Genomic DNA, 23,492 nt, shown 5'->3' with positions numbered 1-23,492 from the left:
AGGAAAAAAAAAAAGTGACACAGTGTCTCTAAAAATAGTCATGCTGAGAGCCTAATGGCCCTTGGCATGATCACTGATGTCAGAGTAGAAGGTGTCTTGGAGTTTGCTCGAGTGGCTGAGAGGGAGGGAGGTGCCGCTGACTTAAAGGAGGAACTGGAGCCAAGCCAGGGAGATAAAACCCTTGCAGAGACTGAGGGACAGGGGAGGGAACAGGGCTGCAGCTGGGAAGTGAGGCTGTGGGGAAAGGGGCTGGAAATGGACATCATTAGCTGAGAGGGTGAAAGCACAGAGGCAAGATGGGCCTCACCTCTGAGAAGGTGGTGGCTGCCCACATAGCCTCCTACAAAGGCTGGGCAGGAAGCTGACCCTGGGCTTTGCCTAAGCATGGCTGGGATGGACCTACTAATTCTTGAGGATGAACGAACCTGCTTCTGGCTTTCTATGTACGCTTGGATCCTGACAGCCCTGGTGGGCTGGTTTGAACACAATTCTACACATGGGTTCCACCTTAGGCCTAAGACTAAGGCCAAATGGAGGGACGGTGACAGGCAGTGGTGCAGTCGGGAGGGGCCTGACTTCTCCCGATGAAACTGTGGAGACAGGAAAATGCAGTAAGAAACTATATCTCGGGGAGGAGAGGCTCCCAGGGGAAGGAAAAGGCAGGCCTGACCTTCCGCATAGCAGCAAATGCAGGGCCAAAAGTGGCTTTGACCTCGACCCGGTCTCGAATCCAGGCTGGCAGCTTTGCCAGGGTAGAGGGGCGAGCGTACCGCTGGTCCAGAAGCACTATGCTGGCGAAGTCCCTCTGATGCCTGATGGCTCTACCTGGGTAGGCACAAAGATTATGGCTTTGAGTAAAACAACCTCCTGGACAGCCATGTGTCGTTGTCCTCCCTTCCACAGCCCTCAGGCAAGAAAGGGCAGGTAAAATCCCTCCTTCCTGTCATAGCCATCCATCTTTCCTAACTGCCTTGATGGCCAGGAATAGTCCCAGGCTTACCTATGGATTGGTTGACAGCCTTCATACACAGATTCTCCACCAAAGCCTTCCCTGGGAGGGCCTGACCTGGGACCCTAGGCTAGAAAGGATAGAGACAATCTGGGTCACTTCTCACCTCTTCTTGGAGCAAGGCCAAGAGGCTCTATGAGCCTAAACCAGCAGCTGGCCTAACAGGTGATGTCATGGAGAAATCAAGAGGGTGGGCAGAATCATCCCAAACCTTTGGAGGAAACATCAGCATAGTGGAAAGCTGCACCCTAGGGCCTTGCTACCATAGCCCTAGGGGTGACACAGCTCTTCTCCAACCCTCTCATCCTCTGGAACATTGGAAGTACTCACAAGGGTCTGATCCAAGTAGGCCATCTTCTCTTGTAGCTCTGGAGACCTGATGTTGGGGTAGGGCATGCCCACCATCACCACACACCTGGTGGAGACAAGTCAAGGCCTCCCTCACATCTCGTCAACTGCTATCTTTTGTAGCTTGCATTACCCCACCCAACACCTACTATCTGGAAAGCTCTAGCCAAGGCCAATGAATGGATCCTAATAAAGTTATGGTCTGCCTCATATTCCCCTTGCTCCAAGGGGGCCAAATCAGGGATGCTATAATTCTAACATGCCCTTGCCCCACAGTGGACACTGAATAGTCAGTTTGGGTGCAGACCCAGACGGCATCAGACCCCAGGCAGGGGCCATTATCTCAATTCCAGCAGAGAAGAGGATCACTACTTACCGGCCCAGGTCATCAGAGAAGTTGATCCCTTCACTCATCTTTCCTCCGACCACAGAGAGAAGCAGGGCACCCGTCACTGTGCCTCCCACCTGGCCACAGCTCTACAGGAGAAACCCAGCCCAGAGCTGCTGAGCCAAAGCTGGATGCCTCCCAACTACACCCAGCTGCCAGGCCTACTTGGTCTCTGGACCCACTTCTCACTGTGATGCACTTAGAATATGCCATCAGCACCTGCTCCACTTGGCTTGCTCTCTTGGGTTCCTGGAATATCTCAAGAAGGGAAAGAATGTCTCCCAGAAAAAGGCTTTGGAATGCTGGGTCTCAGGTCTGCTTGAGACCCTGGGTTTTGTGACCTAGAAACAGGAGGACCTCACTGAGTCCAGCTTTGAGGAACCCTCTGGGCCTGTAGTCAGGGGCCAGAAGAGGTGGGGTTGAGAACTAAGAGAAGCTGAACCATCCCAATTTGACAGCAAGAGAATTCCAGGAGGAGCTCTGGGCAGCACTGTCCTCAAAAGGGGGAGGGGTCCAGCTGAAGGGCCACTCACCTTTTTCCTGACAGCCAGGCGGGCCAGCAGACCACTCTTGTCCCAGTGAGCATGGACCTGGCGCTGATACTCATAGGAGGGGAAAAAACAGACTACCCCTCCAGGGACCACATTGCACAGGTTATAGAGAATGAGGCCTGTCTCGTCCATCTATGGAAGACAGATAAGAAGCCTCATGGCAGTAATACCCACATAAGAGTTGCTTGCATTACCCCAAAACCAAGGATAGAGAACCATTGTGTGACTAGGCCACAGAGGATTCCACTGGCTTCCCCGAGTGGAATGTGCCAGCCACCTTCCTACCAAACGTGCTCAACTCCTTCTGGTGATTGCCCACCTTTATGGCACATGTCCCAATGTCAGCATCCCAGTGATAAAATATAATGTTGGTTCACCAATGCCCAATGTCCCAAAGGACACCATCCATGATAAGCCGGGCACTGAACACTCCAGGCATGCCACTGGAGATGTGCCTAAAACCTGCAACCCTGGTCCGGGCAGGGGCCCATAGAACCAAGGGACCATAGAACCAAAGGAAATGAGCAGTGTTCTCATTCCACACTAAGGGGATACATGAAGGTTATAAGAGAGTTTACTTACCAGCCTAAGGGGTAGGGGAATGGCTCAGGCCTTCCTTGATAAACATCTATAGATCCTACTCATCCTGTGCCAGGACTAGTCAGGACCACCCACCCAAGAGCTCTCTCCCCTGCCCTAGGAGGGCTGTAGGAAGGCTGCTGCTGGCACTCACCATCTGAGGCAGCTCTCTCTTCTGGTATGTGAATTCCAACTGCTGGTTGGAGGGCCCGCTGCAGATGACGAGGGGCAGGATGTTTTCTGGAGGGATCACGTGGCCTGGTGAGACCCAGGAAGGGGATGAGAACCTGGCAGACTATTCTGCCAGGCAAAGTCCAGGGAGGGTGTTTTCCTAACCTGTCTCCCAGATGAGGAAGATTTATAACATACCTACCCACCCACCCCATTGCCACAATAACAGTGGGCAATGCTGATGGTGGGGCAGAGTGTAAGGGCAAGGGGAAGTGTGCTGGAGAAGGCAAGGCCCCTATCCTGTGGTCTCCTCAGCCCTGGGTCTCGCATGCAGCAAAACCAAGACTACTGGGGCCAGAGTGTGCCTGGTTTGTCCCACCCTGGACATGGATCCTCACCACAGGAAAACTCCACCACTCTCTCAGCTTCCACCCCAGCACATGCCAGCAGCTGATCTCGAAAGTCAGACACCTGTAGGTCACAATGTCAAGACTTTGTGACCTCCAAGGGCTGAGGAAAAGGAACCTCAGGCCGTGACTTGGGGGTCCATGGGTGAGGGTAGAGCCCTGGCACAGAGAGCAGAGAAGTCTGGGCCAGGAGGCAGCCAGTATGGTAGAAATAGGACCTGAAAGAAAAGGTGGGTGATACATTAGCAAAAAAAACAACCGTTAATGACATCCAGTGTTGGCAGCCTCATTAGACAACCTGTGGGAATAGCAAAGGAAATTTGGCCAATTTGGCACAGAGATTCTCAACCTAGCTGTGCACTAAAACAAAACAAAACAAAAAAACACCAGAGGGGATTTCAAAAAAAATCCAAGTGCCAGGTCCTAGCTCAAACCACTGAATAAGAACCTCCAGGGTTTTCACCTATCAAACTGGCAAGAATCCAAGAGTTTAATCACTCTGTGGAGAAATAGTCTTTCTTAGATATTGTTGGTAGGATACAGAATAGTTGCCATCCTTGGGCAGAGGAATCTGACAGTATTTAGCAAGTTAGATGTAGTTTTTAATCGGCATCCTATATCTAAGATCTACTCTGATGATACAGCCTATAAATACCAATTAACCTGCACATAAGGATCTTTCTTTGGAAGTTATTTGCCCATAAGAGACTGGTTGAACTAGCCCTGCTACATCCAGTGAAGAATGACCATCTTTAGTGCTAACAGATGGAATTGCCAGGACACACAGGTAAGAAACAACTATCATCATACCTTTGATGTTATTTAAAAAGGAAACTATATATATGCTTATTTTTGCAAACAAAGCAAAAACACTCCAAATTACGACAATGAAGAGATAAAGCATTAGCTACTGAAAATGATTACCTTATGGGGGTGAAGAACCAGCTGGTAAGGGATGGGAGTGGGGGATGGGATTGTAGCTCAGGGTAGAGTGGATGCCTAGCATGCGTGAGGCATGGGGTTTGTTTCTCGGCACTGCATATAAATAAATAATATAAATAAATAAAATAAAGGTCCGTTGACAACTAAAAAAATATTTTTTAAAGGGATGGGAGTGAGATATGGACATTATATACTTTAAAAACAGAATTAAGTCAAAAATGAAAAAGCAAACTCTGAAGTTGGAAACAAAAACAAAAGCCTAGTGACCTGTCAGACTGTGAGCAAGCACACAAAAGAAAAGCCTGATTTCAAATGACTTTATATTCTTACAGAGCAAAGAAATCTTAAAAAATGAAACTTGGATCAGTTAGAAATAGTGTTGTCTTATAATTTTGAAACTTTTAAGTATATTGTGGGATTGAACAAATAAGTAGTTATATTAATAAGAAACCAAATGTTCATTCAGCAACAAATGTTATAAACATTTTTTTCTTGTAATTATATATTTATTCTACCATGTGCTAGGGGTCATATACATTGATTCTTTGATTTTGATTAGAAACATCAAAACAGACTCGTGCTTCTGAAAGCACATTTCCTAGGTCTGTCTGCTGAAATACCCAGGAACAATGATAACTCAGAAGCATCAGGGTCACCCTAGTACCCAGATTTTTACATACTGCCCCCCACTGAAAGAAATCAGAAACCCTGGAGAAATGGAATGACCCCACTGTGGAGCCAGGCAAACGTAAGTTCAGTCTGGGACATCTGGTTGTCCAGAAGTAAAGAAGGCATTCCAAGACTATGGGGTGGCAGGAGGGGCTCCTCCCATCAGCCAAATTTGGGATGATCTGAGTCAAACACAATAATGACTACAAACTTTAATATATGGGATGAATAAAAATCTATGAATCTAGTCAAACAGAATGAAAAGAAAGCCACATGGGTGATTCCTGCAGGGATCTGAGGCGGGGAACCACTGCCTGAGGCTCTGAGCAGTCAGCCAGCCAGTGAGTTCTCTTCAGAGTGTGAGGCTAAGGAAATAATCCCCGTGCAGAGATCCAGTTATACTTACCACAGTACTGTTTAAAACAGAGAAAAACTGGGAAGAGGCCAAATGTCTAACAAAACATGAGTGGTTACATGAAACAGAACACATTCATATAACTGGAATCCAGTGCAGCTAGAGTATGATGAAATAAACCTATACTTGCTGTCAGGGAAAAATGTTTATGACATTTTGTTGCTGAGTGAAAAAGCAATTACTAGCAGCATCTAGAATGCCATTTTTTGTTTTTAAAATATGTATGCACACATATAAAAATTATATGTAAAAAAGACTATTACAAAGATATATGCCAACATAAATCTTCCGTTGGTGAAATTATGTTCTATTTTTTCCCATTTTTACTTCTCTCTGCTTTCTAAAATGAAAATGTAATACTTTTACAAGAGCAGGTGGATACCTCTGGTGATGGGTGCAGAAAGGGAATGGCAAGGAGGCACCGCAGAGTTCCGATTACTGCAGAAGGCTTCAGAAACCAGAGGAAGCAGTGGTGCCCCCACCTACACCCAGAGCCCAGACAGGAAAAGTACAGCAGTGCCACCTAGCGGACACTGCTGGGCCTGCATGAGCTGACCCCTTCCTAGTGTGGAGGTCCAGGGGACTGACAGGGAAGAGGCTTGGTGTGCAAGGTTGCCCCTGCCTGCCCCATCCCAATACCTGGGACACCAGAGGCTGGGATTGGTGTCCTTACCGGCTGCATGGTGCCACCTGCAATGACTACTGCCCGGCATTCTTTCACCACCTGGGCAAAGTGCACAGCTGGATTCAGGAGCAAGAATTTGAGGCTGCTCTGACTGAGGCTGCCTGAAAAGAGATACACACACATGGGGAGAAGGTTGGGAACAGCCTGAGCACAGGCTCGAGTTGAGTCCATGAGCTATCTCTTTCTCTTTAATAAAAACAACCTAATTTCATCTCCAGCACAACCCACCGAAGTAGATAGTACTATTGTCTTCCTTCCTACATTTCCAATTTCTAGGAGGAAACTAAGTGCAGAGAGAAACTGGTCAGTCACATAGCATGCAGGTGATGGAACCAAGACTTGAATCCAAGCCCACCTAATCTTAACACCGGGCTATAGGGTTCTCCAGCAATGCTGTCTGCGAGGACCCAGCATCTCTGGTTCTCCCTAGGAACCCTGCTTGCCCCAGGCCATGGGAGGCCAGCCAACATTCTATGCTAGGCAGGTACAGGATGTGTCAAGTCTCTGGCTTGATTCCCTGGCCCCATCAGGTTTTCTCTTTCTTGGGAAATGAGCCTGACCGAACCATGACCCCAGTTCTTTTAAGTAAACAGCTAATTACCTTGGCGGCTCAGGATGACCCTGCCATCTTAGTTGGCAGTGGTGAGAGCTGCAAGGAAGCCTTCGATGTGCATCAACGGGGAAGTGGGCCGCGGGGCCCTGGTCTCATCCTCCTCCACAGGGGTTGCAGGAGCTGTACAAAGCAGGACAGGGAGAAGGTGCTCTGAAGTTAGGTCCACATCCTTACCCTAAGCCTGCAGCTGGCTCTGCTTTTCCACCCTCCCAACTCACCCTCGGTGACACCAGGCTGCAGGCTCTTTAGGAAATGCTGAAACCCAGTCAGTTTGGGCTGCAACCGGGAAGATGGGAGGACTGCTCCATAGCGTTCTGTGAAGCCAAAGAGCTGGGTAGGGAGGAAAAAGGGTGATGGAAGAATGAGAAGCAGTATGAGTGGAGACCCCACAGCCTACAGCCCGCCCAGCTCACAAACAGTTCCCACCATGGAGAGGGAAGACAGAGATGAGTCCATGGGCCAGACAGGGAAGCAGTGAGGCAGCAGGCAGGGCGCCACTGGTTCCCTCTGGACCCACAGTAAAGGGGGTTACCTTCCTGCTGACCATTTTCTTCTCGAAATACCGCTGAACCTGCAAAACCAACATCGATGGCACGCGTGTGTCACAAAGAAGCGAGTTATAATCTACATGAGAAACCAGTCATCCCAACCACCAAACAGAGCGGCTCACAAGGTGGGGGCTCTGCCAAATCACAGATACAACCTTCTCACCAACATCTCAATAGCTCTGATCTAAGGGTGATCGACAGAAGTTATACGTCCTCTATTTTCCTTCCAAGTGATATCATGTAAGTTGGGCCTCAAAGAATTTAGACTCAGCTGGGCATGGTTATGCACATCTGTGACTCCAATGAGTTGGGTGGCTGTGGTAGGAGGTTTCAAGTTCAAAGCCAGCCTCAGCAATTTAGTGAGGCCCTAATCAACTTACTGAGACCCCATCTCAAAAATGGGGTCATGGTTCGGTGCTTAAGTGCCCCTGGGTTCAATTCCCAGTACCAAAATATAAATAATAATAATAATTAAAAAATCTATGAGCAAAGGCACAAAGAACTGAAACTTGGGGCTCATTTCAAGCAAGGCTGGAGTACAACTTAGTTGGCGGTTGAACATGTGTAGATTGGTCTTGACGAGGAATGCTAAGTTGATAAGACTGAAGTCTGGGAAGATTTGTACAAAGAAGCTGGGCACACCTATAATCCTAGCAACTTGGAAGGCTGAGGCAGGAGGATCCCAAGTTCAAAGCTAACCTCAGCAACTTAGCAAGTTCACTAAGTAACTTATGTGAGACCCTCTCTCAAAATAAGGGCTGGGGATGTAGCTCAGTGCTAAACATTCCTGGGTTCAAGCCCTGGCACCAAAAATAAATAAATAAAAGATTTCTACAAAACAGTGACATCCTAGCCAGGTGTGGTGGTTCACATCTGTAACCCCAGAGGAGGCTGAGGCAGGAGGATCATAAGCTCAAGAACAGCCTGGCAACTAAGGAAGATCCTGTCTCAAAATTTAATTTTTAAAAAAGGCTCAGTGGTAGAACACTGGCATGGTATATACGAGGCCATGGGCTTGATTAAATAAATAAATAAATAAATAAATAAATAAATAAATAAATAGAGTGACATCTTTAGTTAAGATCCACTCAATTGTACCTTGTAAAGTAAATGAAAGGAAGGAGGTGAGAACAGAAGCAAGCAGGGGCCAGGAAGAAAGCAGGAGCAAATAGAGCCTGCACGGAAGTCACAGCGCTGGGAGGGAAAAGCTGGGATAATTCCAGAGTTATTTTAGGCCACGGAGCTTGGCAACTATTTAGCTATAGGACACAAAGGGAAGAAAAGTACCAAGGATGACTCAAATTTCCAGGGTGTTTGATGGGAAAATGGCATTGACAGTGACCAAAAGGGGTTAATTGGGGAAAGCTGCTTTGAAGAAAGATGGGCAGAAAGGGACAGTCTAAGATAGTACAGCTGGGCTCAAATGTGCACTCGTCCACTCAGCACTGATGCACTGGGGTGAGTCCTGGGCTCCTTATCCTCCTGAGCAACCTCCCTGAGCCTCGGCTTCCTTTGTTTTCAAATGGCAATAGCACATCCACCTGGGAATCACAGACCCAGCACACAGCCCCAGTATGTAGTAAGTACTCTGTCCATGAAGGTGATCATGGTTATCAATTTGTAATCGTAGGCTGTCATCCCAGTGACAGTGCTGTACCCCATTAGGAGTATCCTGGACATTCAGGACTAGAGTAAGAAACATCTGTGGCTGTGACTGAACCCAAGGCTGCAACTGGGAGTCAATGGGTCAAGCGGCACCAGCACCATTCTCACTCAGCTCAGCCCTACCAGATGGAACCAGGATCATGCTCCTTTAATCAGCTCCCTGCTTCTATCCTAAAGTCCAGGGGAAAGACTGTGTCTGAAGACAGATGGACAAGGGGGGGGGCGTGGGAGAGGGGTGGGGAGGACCTGTAAGGTACAAAGAAGAGCCTTTCTTTTTATGAAGCTGGAAACCCCATGACCCTAGACTGTTTGGTTCCTGCCGATATGTTGCTTGAAGGGTTAAGTAATTATTGTATGTATGTTTTGGTTTCTCAGACCTTAAACTACTCGACTACAGAAGGAATTTGCTTTTTATTTCTCCCATAGTCTTAATGCAGTGTCTTCCTATAGGTAGTAATAAGAAAGAAACCTGATGTGCTAATAAGTGGTGGCGGGGGCTGGGGTAGTAGCTTAGTGATTGAGCGTTTGCCTCACATGTGTGAGGCACTGGGTTAACCCTCAGCACCACATAAAAATAAATAAATAAAACAAAGATATTAAAAAAAGGGGTGGGGGCCTTTACCTTGAACAGGTTAATGTTGTCCACCTGGCTCTGAAAGAGGAAGTCATTGATGGTCTTCAGCTCTGTTCCTAAGAGCAGACAAATGAAGGGCGCTGGGAATCTGCCCTGAAGCCCCTAGCTTTGGTCCCAGATTAAAGCTTAGAAGTGGCTCAGATCCCTCTGGGCCCTAGAAGAGCAACTCCCTCACCTGTCTTTCAGAGGTTCTGTGTATTAGGATTTTGCTTAATGTTCCCTAAAAAAAAGAAAATGTAAATAGGTCAGGATAGTGGTCCTCTGACCCCCATTTCCCCGTCTTCTCGCTCTACACTGTACCTACTAAGAAGAACATCCATATTCAAACATATTTTTGTTTGTTTTTGGTTATTTATAGCATGCAAAAAAGCCAGGGAGGGCAGGGGGTTCCATGAAGGAACACAAAGCCTTGTGATTTCATTCAGCCCCAGGTAGACAGGGGCACAGGAACAAGCACAAGCTGCCCTCGGCCATATGGTGCTGTGGCCAAGGCAGAGATGGAATCTAAGAGCAATACAGGATGAGATCCTTCCAGAAAACCCCACTGGGTTTCAGGAACTTTACTTTCTACAAAAACCTTCAAAGGCACTACCATCTGACAAAGGAAAGGATCCCAGCACAGACTAGCATGAGAAGCCTGGGCCTGGAACCAGAAGGCTCACTCACTGGGCTCATCAACCACAGGCAGGTCCTGATTTGAGATTTAGTTACTCATCTATAAATGAGGGCTAAAACACCTGGCCTGCTCTCCTCACAGGGGCAAATGAGAGCATACATATAAAAATGCTCTGAAAACACCCCAGGACAGTAACTATGTCACAAGGTGTCATTAATTTAATAGTATAATGTATTATTATTGCACCCATAGAGTACTGTCTGGCAAAATAAAAGGATTCAGAACCTGGGCAAATGAACGAGGATTCTAAAAAACAGAAAATCAGTCAACTAGAATAAAAAGGAATGAGAATTTCCTAAATTAATGACCCAGACAATCCTAAAGGGCACAGAAGATCTAGGAGCCCTAACCGGCATCCAAGGACAAAGACCGACAAGTTTTGCAGGCCAGGGGTGAGCCTGGGGAAGGTGCTCTCCTACCTCCCAGCATAGCCACAAACTTCTCCAGCAAATACAGAATCTGCTTAATGTACATCAGGTTCTTGGCCTTCAAACGCTTCCTGAGGAGAAATCAACAGACGTCACGTGGCTGTACTCAAGACAGCAGCTTCCCTCCATCTGCCCCCAGCCACAGCCTGTCTTTCTGCTACCTCTCAAGCTGGGCCACAAACTACAAATTCTCCCTAGAAAAAAAGGCTGGCCAAGGCCCAGGGCCCTCGGAGCCAGCTGTTCTGTTCCAAACAGCCTAGGTCTCATGAAGGACATACCACAATGGACTTAGGACCTGAGCAGAAAGCCGATGCCCGGTCTGAGCTCAAGCCAGAGTCTTGGAGGCTGACTTGTGAGGCCACTGAAACTGAGCAGAATTCTCCCATCTACCTCAGAGGGTAAGTGTCTCACCCATATCTTTCCATATACTGGAGCAACTGGGAATGGGCCTGGCAGAGCTGGGGAGAGAACACAGACAATGGTGTGAAGGCAGACCAGGCTCTGGCCAAGAATGGAGGGGGCTGTCCAGGTGAAATCTTAGACCATGTACAGAAAATGCCCACCAGCACACACAGGAAGGTCAAGGTGATGGGGAGCAAAAGTAGGGCTCATGTAAAGGCATGGTTTGAGGCCCCTGGGCTGAGGTTGTTGAAAGAGAGGAAAAGGAGGTTCTGCTTCATGTCTGCTATGGGCCTTGTCAAAACATGAGGGAGAATCCCTCAAGCCATCTCCCTGCTGGTTTTTACTGGGCTGGGAAAAAAACTTATAGTCTACTAAGAGTGAGGTTCCAGGTAACCACTGCATCCTGGCCTAAGGTCAACCCAAGCTTTGGTCAGCACAGATGGTAGATGCTCAGTGAGTTTCATGGTCAGAAACCAGTGGTCAAATCCTGGCTCCCATCTGAGCTGTGTGCTTCTAGGCACAACTGCTTAACCCTCTCTGAATCTGCAAACTCCTAAGTAAACTTACCATCCCACTGTAAGGTCAGCATAAAGAGCAGAGAGACCTGGTATAGTATGCAATACATAAGAGAGTAGATTACAGAGATCTTGTGCCTTCCTCAGAGCACCATCACAACTGATGAGTCCTGCTTCCCTCATGCCACCATCCCAGCTAAGACAGAACATTAGTAGCATCCTGGACTGGAGGGGCCCAGGATGACATGGGCAGGTGAAAAGCAATGAAATAAGCTGGGTCCCCACAGTTTTATGGAAAGCCAAGACCAGTACCTTGGCTCAGTGCAGCCTCTGCCCAACCCCATGTTCCAAGGAATTCCAGGTATAGGTATCTATAGAGGTAAGACAGAGAGAGGCCAACCCACCTGGGAACCAGTGACCTCTGTGCTGTAGATGCCTGTGATGGTATCAATCAGGTTGTGCGCCTCATCAATGATGACCACCTGGCCCTGCAGCCGGATGCCAGCAGCCTCCCGGGTGGCAGCATGCAGCAGCATTGGATAGGGCAGCACCACCAGCTGGAGGGGGAGAGATACAGGGCTCAACCTGCAATGAACTTGCCCAGCCCACCTAAGTCCTGACGTGACCTGTTCTATTTCCAGTCTGGACCATGAGTAGAGATATTCAAGTGAGAAAGTTACAGCAGAGTAGCATTTATAGCAATAGACCTTTTCTCAGGAGCTTGATGTACGATGTCAAGTATATGAAACAGTAAAATTGGAGATGATCTGACTGAAGAGAATCGAGGGAAGGGACTGAACTCCTGCTACTGAGCTTCATCTTAGCCCCCAAGGCTCCTCTCACTTTAGTTTCTCAGAAATGTACTCTTTCCTGGCTTCTATCTGGTATCCCCCAAAAATGCCAATTGGCCCTGAAGCCCGAAGCCACTAAGGCTCCAAGGGCCTCCCCTGACCCTACATTCTGGAAAAAAATGGTTAGGTGGCATCAGTATGCTGTATGACCTGAGCCTAGCCATAGTGGGGGCATCCTCTCAAACTAAAGAGGAACAAGGAACTGCTTCATGGCCTGCAGCTCCAGTTACAGCCAAGAACTACCTCTTCCCCCTCCGGAGTACTTACCTGGGCTGCAGGGATAGCAAACCGGCTCCCATAATAAGGGCAGGCCCAAGCCTCCTTCCCAAGGGTCACCAGCTGCTCCATGTCCTTCACCTCCACCAGGATCTCATCCCGGAGAAGCTGCATCTGCTCATGGTTATAGAAGGGGCAGGCAGCCTTGGTCTCCTGCCGCCTCTTCTTTGGCTTGTCTTCCTCAGCTCTGTTTTTCTTCTCTGCAGGTGGTACAGGTGCAGGGGAACAATGACAGGAAGAACAACTCTCTCTGGAGCCAAGAGTATGTTTGGTGATGTTGAGACCCACTCCCACCAGGTGGGGTCTATAGGACCCTTCCAAATGGTCTCATTAGAACACTCTGAAATTGTACTTTGTGTTCTCTGTAAAGAGCCTGTAAAATTATTTCCAAGGACTAGAATTTGACACTGACCTAGGAAATAAGTATGCCTTCCCAAGAAGGGGCCCTCAGGAGGGAACCAGGGCCTGCTCTGCCTTGTTACCACGTCCCTGGTCAAACCCCATCACAGTCCTAGTGCCTACCGTGTTTGCTTCTCTGTATCTCCATGCAGCGGTCATTGATAAGCTGCACAGAACCCAGGTTTTTCACATCTTCATTCACACAAAGGTTCTACAAGACAGGAGCAAAAAAGAGGCAAAGAAATGGTGCTGGCTAAATGACATGCAAGCAACCAGTAGACCTGCCCTGTTGGCCTCTCCTCCTCCCAACAAGGGGTGGTAGGGCCAGGGACAGGGCTGTGCTTCTACTGCTCAGCCAGCCTCAGCCCCATCGACTTTCTATGCCTGGAAGATAAAGGCACAGAGAGGAAGCTGAATGGCACCTGGGCTGGGACATCTGCCTCTGCTAACCTGCCGGGAGACGAGCCGGGTTTCCTTGCCAAAGGGGCTCTTCTGTACTTCGTGCACAAACTGGGCCAGCTGGGAATGTGTCCGACTGCAGTAATAAATCTGGTCAAGGGAAAAAAAGGGGACTTCAAAGAGGGGACTCTAACATCCCCAAATATTCTCTGCACATAGAGGGATGCCATGGCTTTAAAGCCTGTGGAGACAGGAAGAGTGGCTGTAAAGCACACACCTGAGACAAGATAATGTCATCTCACATCAGATCTCATCTGATGAGGGGACTAGGAACTGCACAGGCCACCTAAAGTTCTAGTTCAAGGGAATGCCCAGAGGCCACTCCTCCCATAAGTCATACCCATCTTCTAACCCAACCACTCTGAAGGGCTTGTGATCGTAGGAAAGATGATTTCCCCAGAGCTGATTTTTAACATGGCAAAGATTCCTCAATCATCTGGGGAGAGCATGTCAGGGGAAGATTGTCCCCCTGAAGAAAGAGGTAGAGGTGGAGCTGAATACCTTCTTTCTACGATGGGATTTAGCAGAGAGAGAAGAGGAAAAGAGAAAAATGGGGGGGGGGCGGGGAGGAGATATCTACTTTGAACAGAACACAGAAGTCTTGAACGAAATCAAATATTTTTAAAATTTGAGAGGTATCATAGCCATATCTCACTGCACTCCATGCAAACATGAATACAATCGAGAAGAAACACACACAGGAGAGTCCAAAGGCAATGTGCTCTTCCCTGTCCCACCCCTCACCTTGTACCACTGCCCACTGGAGACAAACCACTGGAGCCCTTGGCCCCGAACAGCTGCCTTCAATGATCTGGGGCAACATGCCCAGGCCCTGGGAGCAGGCCCTTCTGGTAAGTTAACAAAAGGCCAATCTTTGGGCCTGGGAAACCATGAAGCCTGTGAGTTTAAGTTCTTCATTGAAAGAAGGCTGAGAAGCTGCTGCAGTGACTTTCTTGTTCTCGTCAGAGGCAGAGAGCCCTTGACTCAGGCCCACACACAGACATGCACAAGGACTCGGCATCTTACCTTAGTTATATGCTCTTCCTCCAGGTCATCCTCATCCTCATCTACTCTGTGAGAGCAACAGAACACAGAATAGCTTCCCTCAGCAAACTCAGGTCAACTACAAAACATCACTGGTAAGTAGAGTGGAGCCCCTTTCCTGAGAAGCCCACAAAGCTTCAGTGTGAGTGCTGAGCCTAAAGGACAACACAGAGCAGCAGCCCTGCAACAAGCCTCTACCAAAGCAGCAGGTACTCCTTGGCTCAGGACACTCAGGCAGGCTCCAGGCCCAGCTTCCACTGCCACTGTGGAACCCAGGGAAATGTGGAGAGAAAAAGGGAAGGGCATCACGTCCCAAAACCTATGTTGCAAGCTGAAATGCTGGAGACTGGGTGTTTGACTCTGAGAGTCATAGTGGACTCCTCTCCTCCCGCTGCCCACCCTGTAGAAAACTACACTCCCCTCAGTTTTCCAAGAGAATTTTGATTTCTTCAGGGACTTTGGACAAATTGTTCTCTTGGCCTAGAAGGCTCTCTCCCTGACTGTACTAACTCCTGCTCCATGTTAAGATCTCAGCATCAACATGGCCTTTCTTGCCTTGACAACCTGAAGTAGGTCTGCTGCCCTGACATACCCCATGGCAATCTGCACCTGTTCACTGTGACATCTCATTCAAAGCCACATATTCCTGGTCTGTCTCCTGTCATGTGTACAGGGCAGCAAGAAGGTCTGTGTCTGCTGAGTCTCCGGGGCCTACTCAGAGCCTGGCAGCAGTAAGAATTTCACAGACATTTCCTGGTGAAGTCACAACCAACCAACTCAATAAGTGAAAGATGCTGTCACTTGTAACCAAACCTCTACTCTTCTCAGTGCTTCAGACTTCCCTTCCCAAAAGTGAATGAGGAGCCCACTGGCACTGAAATTAGGAGATAAATTTAGCCAACATTATCAGTTGAGGCTGCTTAAAAACAGAAAATGCTCTTATAGACTCATGCCATCTACTGGAGCATCATATGGAATAGAAATGCTTTGTTCACCATGAATGAGTTTTTTTCTTTTTTAAGCAGAAATGCAATTGCCTGGTACCATTAGAAAAGTTATTTACAAGGTTGGCTTCTTGATCAATAAACAACGATTGTCAGTTTTGTCTCAAAGGCTTGGATTTAAATTACTCATCACAAGTCAGACAAGGTCAGCAGGATCTAGGTGAGGGGAAGGACATGTAAAGAACTGCACAACAGAAGTTTTGTATGAGGAATCTGTAATGTCCTGAGAGGCTCACGTCTCTCTGAAAACACCAGGGTATCAGAAATTGGGGAAGCTAAGCTGCATGATTACAGCTCTTGCCCAGACCCTAAGAAGCATTTTATTCCTCTAATATTCACAAACACCTCTCAGTTCTTTACCTTGTTTCCAGTGGACTTTAGGGAAGAAGTAGAAGCTACAAAGCTACCTTTGGGAAGGGTTTATGGGACACTCAGGATTTTCCCCATCACCCTCAGGGAAGGGTCAAAGGTCTATTTTCTCATCCTTGCCCCGAACTCTGCTGGAGTGCAGATCCCAGCATCTCCTCCCCACCACCAGTGATGCCATCATCCTTCTTCCCTCCAGAGTCTTGGGGTGTGTTTTAGCACAGGAGGGAAAATCAGGGGAAACTTTTCAGAGGATGACAGTACTTATGAGGAAGAAATCTAAACTAATGCGTCCAATCTTCTCTTCTACAAAGTTTCAAGCAGAAACAGGAAGTATGCTCTCCCAGTCCTACTCAGCAACACCCTAGAGGGCCACATTCATGATCTTGGCTGTCACCAGGAGGACTGCAGGTGAAATGGCCAATACATAGTGGAGCTTAGGTCAGGACCCTTAGGCATTGTTTTGTAGAGGTGGCGGGGCAGGTCACAGGCCTTCTGCGTCTGGACTGAAAACTCATAGTCCTTCTCCTACCAGTAAAATGCACCTCCACACAAACTTGGAAATAATTAAATGAAGGCCACGGATCCTCTCTAGACCACCTATAGACTTTGACGTTTTGGCATTTCTGAATTTCTACAAGGACTGAAACTAACCACTGTCTGATTATTCAGTCCAACTAACCTGCCCAGAGTACAGCTAGCTGCAGCCAAACACTGTGGGCCCTGGGCATGAAGAGTTTAAAAGTTCAGGCTCCTACCCCACAGCACACAGCCCAGTCAGAGAGAGGAAGACAGACCCAATCAAAGCTAGTTCCTGAGCAAAACACAGCATGGGGCTGATAACCAGGACCACTTAGATGACAACTGAGCAGGGCCTGAAAGGAGGTGAAGGCATTTGCCAAGGGAGGAGAGAAGGATGATTTAGAGGGAATAGCATGAGCAAATCCTCAGACAGAACAGAAATGCCCAGCACACTTGGAGTGTGACTTCAAGCTGCAGCATCCGACTAAGGCCATACCTAGAGCACACACTCATAAGGCACCAGTGGAATCAAGCTGGGGTAAGAAAAAAGGATCTCAGGAAGGGCTGTGTGGCCTGGAAATGGCCTAGTTGTTCTCTTTAGGGTTTTCTGGTGCTCCCAGCAGGTGACTAGTGAAGTGGAAACCTAAGCATCTGGACCAACAGATGCCGTAAGGAGGAAAAAAAGCTCAAACTAGGGATTCCTTGGTTTGGGTCATGAACTTCACACAGTGCAGTTTGGAAGCTGAGAGCATGGGATCTAGAGCCTGGCTGTCTGGGTTCACATCCCAGCCCTTCTACCTATTTAGCCTGTGGCCTCCGTCAAGGCACAGCACCTAGTTGGGCTGCAGTTCCAATTACTGTCATCACTGAGCTGCTGTAAGGTAAACTGAGTAAATACATAAGAGGCCACTGACAGGCACAGGAGAAGAGCCAGTTATCACTGGACCTTGAGAAGGCTCCTGGTTTAAGCAAAAGGGGCAGGTGGCTGCCACTCCCTCTGAGCAGATTCTTCACAAGTGTCTCTGGCATGGGGGAAGAGCTGCCTCCCCAGAAGTCCCCAATGACTGTGGGTGGTGGCATGAGGTGGCAGCAGCTGTCTTACCCGTGGGCTGTTCTTTTCTCCTCATCACTCTCATATTCCGCAAGGACAAGCTCCTCCTCCCCAGATTCCAGCTGCTCTAGTTGCTCTGCCTCTGTCCCTGCTGCCAGCATCTCCCTGCTGAGGCGGAGGAGACTCTCAGTCTCTTCTTCTTCTTGTCTCTGTGTAGAATTGGCAGTGGGAAGAGGAAGAAGACTCAGCACTGAGGCCCCCACCTCCTGAAGGAGTTAGCCTGCATTTGTGGCCATCACCAAGAACAAAGCACCCAGGGAGGCCTATTAACACAAACCTCACTATTTGACTGGAGAAGTCCATTCTCAGGCTCTATGCCTCCACCACTCAAGCTGTCCTACTACTGGGTGAGGAGAATGTGGCCAGTGGGGGACAGGGAGGAGTCTGAGGCCCTGGTCACTCACTTGAGTCTCCAGACAGTGTGACCTGCCTAGACTCTATGGTGGGACAACACTCACCAGGCGCTTGGTTGCATACTTGAGCTGTGCATTGTGGCGGGTCTGCTGCAGGCGCTCTTCCCGCTTCCTCCTCCTGATCTGCTCCTCTTACAGAGGGAAGCAGTTATAAAGGATATGCCAGCAGGAGGCCAACCATGCCTTTCCTAGGAAGCCCCTGCCACACCTTCAACCTCTGCAGGTCTCAGTGCAGGGAATCTATCCTCCCTCTTGAAACCACACTAGTAACCAAATTCACTGCATAATTGAGTTTGCAGCCTCACCCCTCCAAACCACATTGTCAAGAGCAACAATAGGATCCTTTCCCAGGGAAGTAATGACTGGAGAAGGCCTAGACATCAGCTCAAACAAACAGGAAAGAGGCAGCACCAATGATTCAAGAAAACTGACAAGAGGGCTAAGAGGCAATGCAAAGGAGAAGGACAAGGGATACGTAAATCTCAAACGTGGCCTAAGACAATGGCTGAGGCCCATTTACTTGATTACCACTGTTCCTTACTACACAAGATCTCACCTTTAGTCTCTCCACCAGATCCCTTTCTTCTTTCTTCTGTACAAACTGGGTAACCCAGTCTGGTTCCCCAGCAGGCCTCAGGGTGTCAGGGGGCTCTTGGCAGGAAGATGAGGAAAATGGGGGCTGGTCCCTCCCACCACCTAAGAGGTTAGCTCCAGGTTCCAGGAGACGTGCCTCTTCTTGTTGTTTCTTCTGCTCAAAATCACGGAGCCAGGAGAGGGCCCCACAAATGAGACTTAAGGACTTTCCCTACAGGAAGAAAATGACCTTTAGAAACAGAGCAAAATGTAAAGCTTCCCAAATGACTTTCTCCATTTTAGTATGGTGTCAAAGCAGCTCTGGCTTTAAAAATTAAGATGATACTCTCAGACCACCTAGGAGAGGAAAGGAAGATAGGCCACAGAATGGCCAATAAAAACAGGAAGACAGGAGAAATAAGAATTGGGCCCAAGAAGCAGGAGAGAACGCCTTTTTAAGTATACCAGTTCATTGTTCCAAAAGAGAATTTAAAGTGGTTTATCATGTTATATATGAATACAGATTGTTAATTAGACAGTGGTGAGATATAACATAAATAACTGCCCCCCCAAAAGAATTATAGCCAAAACATTTATAGCATGAAGTCTCATATACTTGCCAAGGAGAGCCACACTTGACTCTCAGCTTCAATGCAACTGATGTGCAAATATAAAATGACCCGTCACATGAGTACCAGCGTTTTGTTTCGTTTTGAAAGGAAGCCAACTGCTCTAGAAAATCTACTCTTAAGTTATTTATTTATTTTTGGTACCAGGGACGTAACAGAGAAGCTTAACCACTGAGATACATCCCCAGCCCTTTTTTAATTTTGAGACTGTCTTGCTAAATAGTCGAGGCTGGCCTCAAATTTGCAATCATCCTGCTTCAGCCTCCCAAGTTGCTGGGATTACATGCCCACATTTCTGGTTTTGATTTAAAGATCAGAATTTCCCAAGAGTCCTTGTTCTGGGTTGAATGTATCTCCTCAAAACTCCCATGCTGAAGTCCTAACCACAGTGTCTCAGAATGTGGTCTTATTTGGAAACGGGATCATGGACCCTAGATGAAGACAAGGTCAGAGGTGAAGCAATGTAATCAGACATTGGGAGAAGATGGCCTCCTACAAACCAAGGAAAGAAGCCTGGATGGATCCTTCTGTCAGGAAACCTTAGAAGGAACCAACCTGCTGACACCCTGAAGTCAGAATTTGGAGTTCTGTTGTTTAAGTTCCCCAGTCTGTGGCACCTCATTATGGAGCCCTAAGAAAATGACCCAATTTTTTTAGAGAGGAGACTGCAGTGAGCCCCAAAGGCTGCTACTTGTAGGGTCCAGATGGTGGTTTGGTTTCAGGTGAATCTTCTGTCTAGGCAGTTAGCATTCAGAGCCTGCTTAACCCAAAGGGATCTGAGCATCCAGGATGGATTTCTAGACCTGCTCCAGTTAAGTGCACTGCAGTAAAACATGTGCAGCGGGGGAAGCAGCCAGCAGAGAGGGATGCCACCACCAGGCTGCCTGGGTCATATTCCGGCTCCTCTGCTTACCAGCTTTAGGACTCTGGGCTGACCTCTGAAGAATCATTTCCATATATGCAAAAATAAATAAATAAATAAATAAAAGGGAATAATAATAATAATACCTTCCTTATACAAGCATTCAATTGGTTAATATACATAAAGGTTAATATTTAGGGCAGGATCCAAACAATTCCTGGGACACGATAACTGAATTGGAGTTAGCTATTTTTTTTGCTATTAATAAGTAATAATAAAATTACCACTCTGCCAAGATGCAGACTATCAGCTTTCATCAAATCTTGGAAGGCCCTATGCCAGAATGACACTTCTGATTAGTGGATGGATCACACTGCTTTAGAAAAGCCTCATATACCATTTCCCTCAGCTTTTGAGAGAAACTAAATGGCAGAGTTCCAGGCAGCACTCCTCAGCTGAACCCAGGGCAGCTGTTGCCTGTGATCTGAGGAGCCAGGGGCTTTACCTGTCACTGGGCTCAGGCAGGCAAGATGCACCACCCTTCCTCATAATAATGACCCAGGGACAGATGCCTGGTTACAAAGCCTCTACCCTTCACCTGAAAGTGAGCTGAGGAAATGAGTATTCACTTACATAAGACTAATTGAGGCTCCACAATTTTATATCCTATAAGAAGATACAGAAAAATCTACAAAAATTGTAGATCTAGAGTGCTGGGGTGGAGCTCACTGGTAGAACACTTGCCTAGTGTGCATGAGGCACTGGGTCCCACCCCTAGCTCCATGAAGAGACCAAAAAAAAATTGTAGATTGAAACCTTTTAAAAGGCTGTATAACCAAATGTTCATCTCAGCAATGAAATAAACTCAATAAAGCATTCACAGAATACTTAGCTTTAAGCAATGTTATTTCATGCAGTACCATCCTAGATTAACAATTTACGTCAAGTAAATTCATTTATTCTAACCACCTGCTGGTTACAGGAGCCCTGGGCTTAGAGCTGAACATGCAGAGGTGCAGAACCCTCTAGTCAGTGATGCACTGGAAAACGTGGCAGAAAACAAAAACAAAAACAAAACACACACCTCCATTCTGGGTGTGATGCCAGGCATCATCAGGTACCAGGGCACTGACAACAGGAGAGAGTTCCACTGACGGGTGATTTAGAAGATATTAGAACATAAAGGGCAACTGAGTCATAGGAGTAGGTTCACAAAGGGCCACAGAACCAAGGCATCAACATGCAAGGGCTGAGCAGAGGAAGAAGATGAGAAGTAGAAAGCGAGCAGAGGATGGAAATGGAAAGCTCTGAGAGGGTTAAACAAGGATGAAGTCCACTCTCCCAAGTTCTTTTCCAAAAAGAAACATACTAAAGCTGCATCAAAGTCATAAAAGAGCACAAAAACAAAGAAAATAGAAGAGGGGAAATAACCAATTTAAGAAAGATGCAAAAGAGAGAGAAATGGAGGGCTGGGGTTGTGGCTCAGCAGTAGAGCACTTGCCTAGCATGTGCAAGGTCCTGGGTTTGATCCTCAGCACCACATAAAAATAAATAAATCAAATAAAGATATTTTTTTAAAAGAGGGAGAAATGGAACTGACTTAGCAGAGTGAGGACTCTAAAGCCCAAGGGCCTGCAAGTCAGCCTCAGAAAGGCCCTGAAGCTGGCAGGGCCACAGTTGGCACTAAAGGCAAAGAGATGACCTGACATGCTGGAGAGACAAGATGAGAGTGGGGAAGGGAAAGAGGACGAGATGGAGAGCAGGGGACTGAGGGAAGGACCACACCTGAAGCTAATAGGAGCTCTTCTGAAGAAACTGAATGACTCCAGGGAAAATTCTGGATTTACCCAAACCTTGAGGCCCCAATAAAGCAGCACAATCTACAAGATCACAGGATGGCTACCTGTACAGACTCCTCGACCACCCTGTTGGTACCTGTCCTTAAACAGCAACAGAAGGACAACAAGATTCACCCCATGAGGATAGCCTCCACACAAGGAACCCAAACTGAGAGGAAAAACAGCAAACAAACAAAATGAAACAAGGTGAAGGGAAAAAAAAACCTTCAAATACTATTAAAATTGATATTCTCAGAAAGATACTGTTTTCATAAGTACAAATAGGATACTGTTTGTAAAAATCAGAGACATGAATAGAAAAACTGGGCAATAAAAATTCAAAGAAACTTGGTCAAATCCCTCGAGCACTCAGTAACCTAGATCCTGAAGACCAGACCTATTTCTTTAATCTGTGAAAAATCCAAAGTCATTTTCATGTTCCTCAATTGAAGCAGCTAGGTGCCAGAAAAATCTGGAATATTTCTGTGTTATGGATGAAGTTCTGCCATTTAAATTGTAGGTTGCCTAGTGTTTTTCAGACCCTGGAGTTGTATTCAATAATTTAATAGAAAAGTGACTATTACTCAGAAAGATAAACTGAGCGACTACTTTGCCTAACTTCAAACCATGAAAATCTCTGCAGAGGTAGGCAGTAAAGCAAGTCAGGCTCCCTCCAAGTTGTGTTAATTATGGTTCTTCACCACTCATACTCACTGTGCCTGTTGGACTCTCAAATATCCCAATCTTGCCAGCTTCCAAAACCTGGTACAGCTCTGCCATGAAGTCTTTCTGGATGGGATATGGTGGGAAGGGAAAAGGGAAATGGATGCCAACAACTTCCTGAGTTTTATTAGTCATGGTCCTGAGGACAAAAAAAGAAAAAGAAATGTGATTATTCTCCCATGAGAGAAGAAATGGTTTGAAAGCTACAGAGATGCCATACTAAAAATCCATAATACTTGTCACTGAATTTTCTCCTTGGTTTGTACTATTTTTTTTTCCTTTTTGCAAGCAAAGACTGTGTTCTTTTTACCATGTGTGTATCCTCAAGATGCCATACCAAAATCATGCAAAACATCTAGCAACATTCATCAGAAATGGCTATAGCAGAATGCAGCCTAGGAAAGTCCCTAAGCCAAATCCCCCTGCAACTTCACTGCTGCTTGGATACCTTTCTGATGCCTCTGTGGAAGGCTGACAGCTTTCCTCTTGAAAACAGGCGTCAGTGGGACCAAGGCTGTTGCTTGTGGTTCCATTTTGGCAGCATCCTTCTCCCACACCTCTGCCACGCAGTACTGGCATGCCAAAGCTGCTCTCCCTCTGTTGTGAAGGCCTATAAAACCATGGCACAAAGCAAAGAATTATCAGTTCAGCTTGTTTAGAAGGCACAGTGAACATACACAGCCCTATTTTACAGATAGCTTGCATGTGCTTATTTCATCCTAGCCTCCATTTCTAGTACAAACCAGATCTGCTCCCTACTACTGTTTCTGGCCTCAA

At 47.2% G+C, this 23,492-nt stretch overlaps 1 pseudogene; it reads right to left on the bottom strand.

The window, feature by feature from the left end:
- Positions 1–51: 51 nt before the first annotated feature.
- On the bottom strand, positions 52–23,229 carry LOC144257000 (putative ATP-dependent DNA helicase DDX11-like protein 8; annotated as a pseudogene).
- Positions 23,230–23,492: the final 263 nt, after the last annotated feature.

Source organism: Urocitellus parryii, chromosome 9, assembly GCF_045843805.1.
Source record: "Urocitellus parryii isolate mUroPar1 chromosome 9, mUroPar1.hap1, whole genome shotgun sequence".
Classification (NCBI taxonomy): domain Eukaryota; kingdom Metazoa; phylum Chordata; class Mammalia; order Rodentia; family Sciuridae; genus Urocitellus; species Urocitellus parryii.
This window is presented reverse-complemented; position numbering and strand designations above follow the sequence as displayed.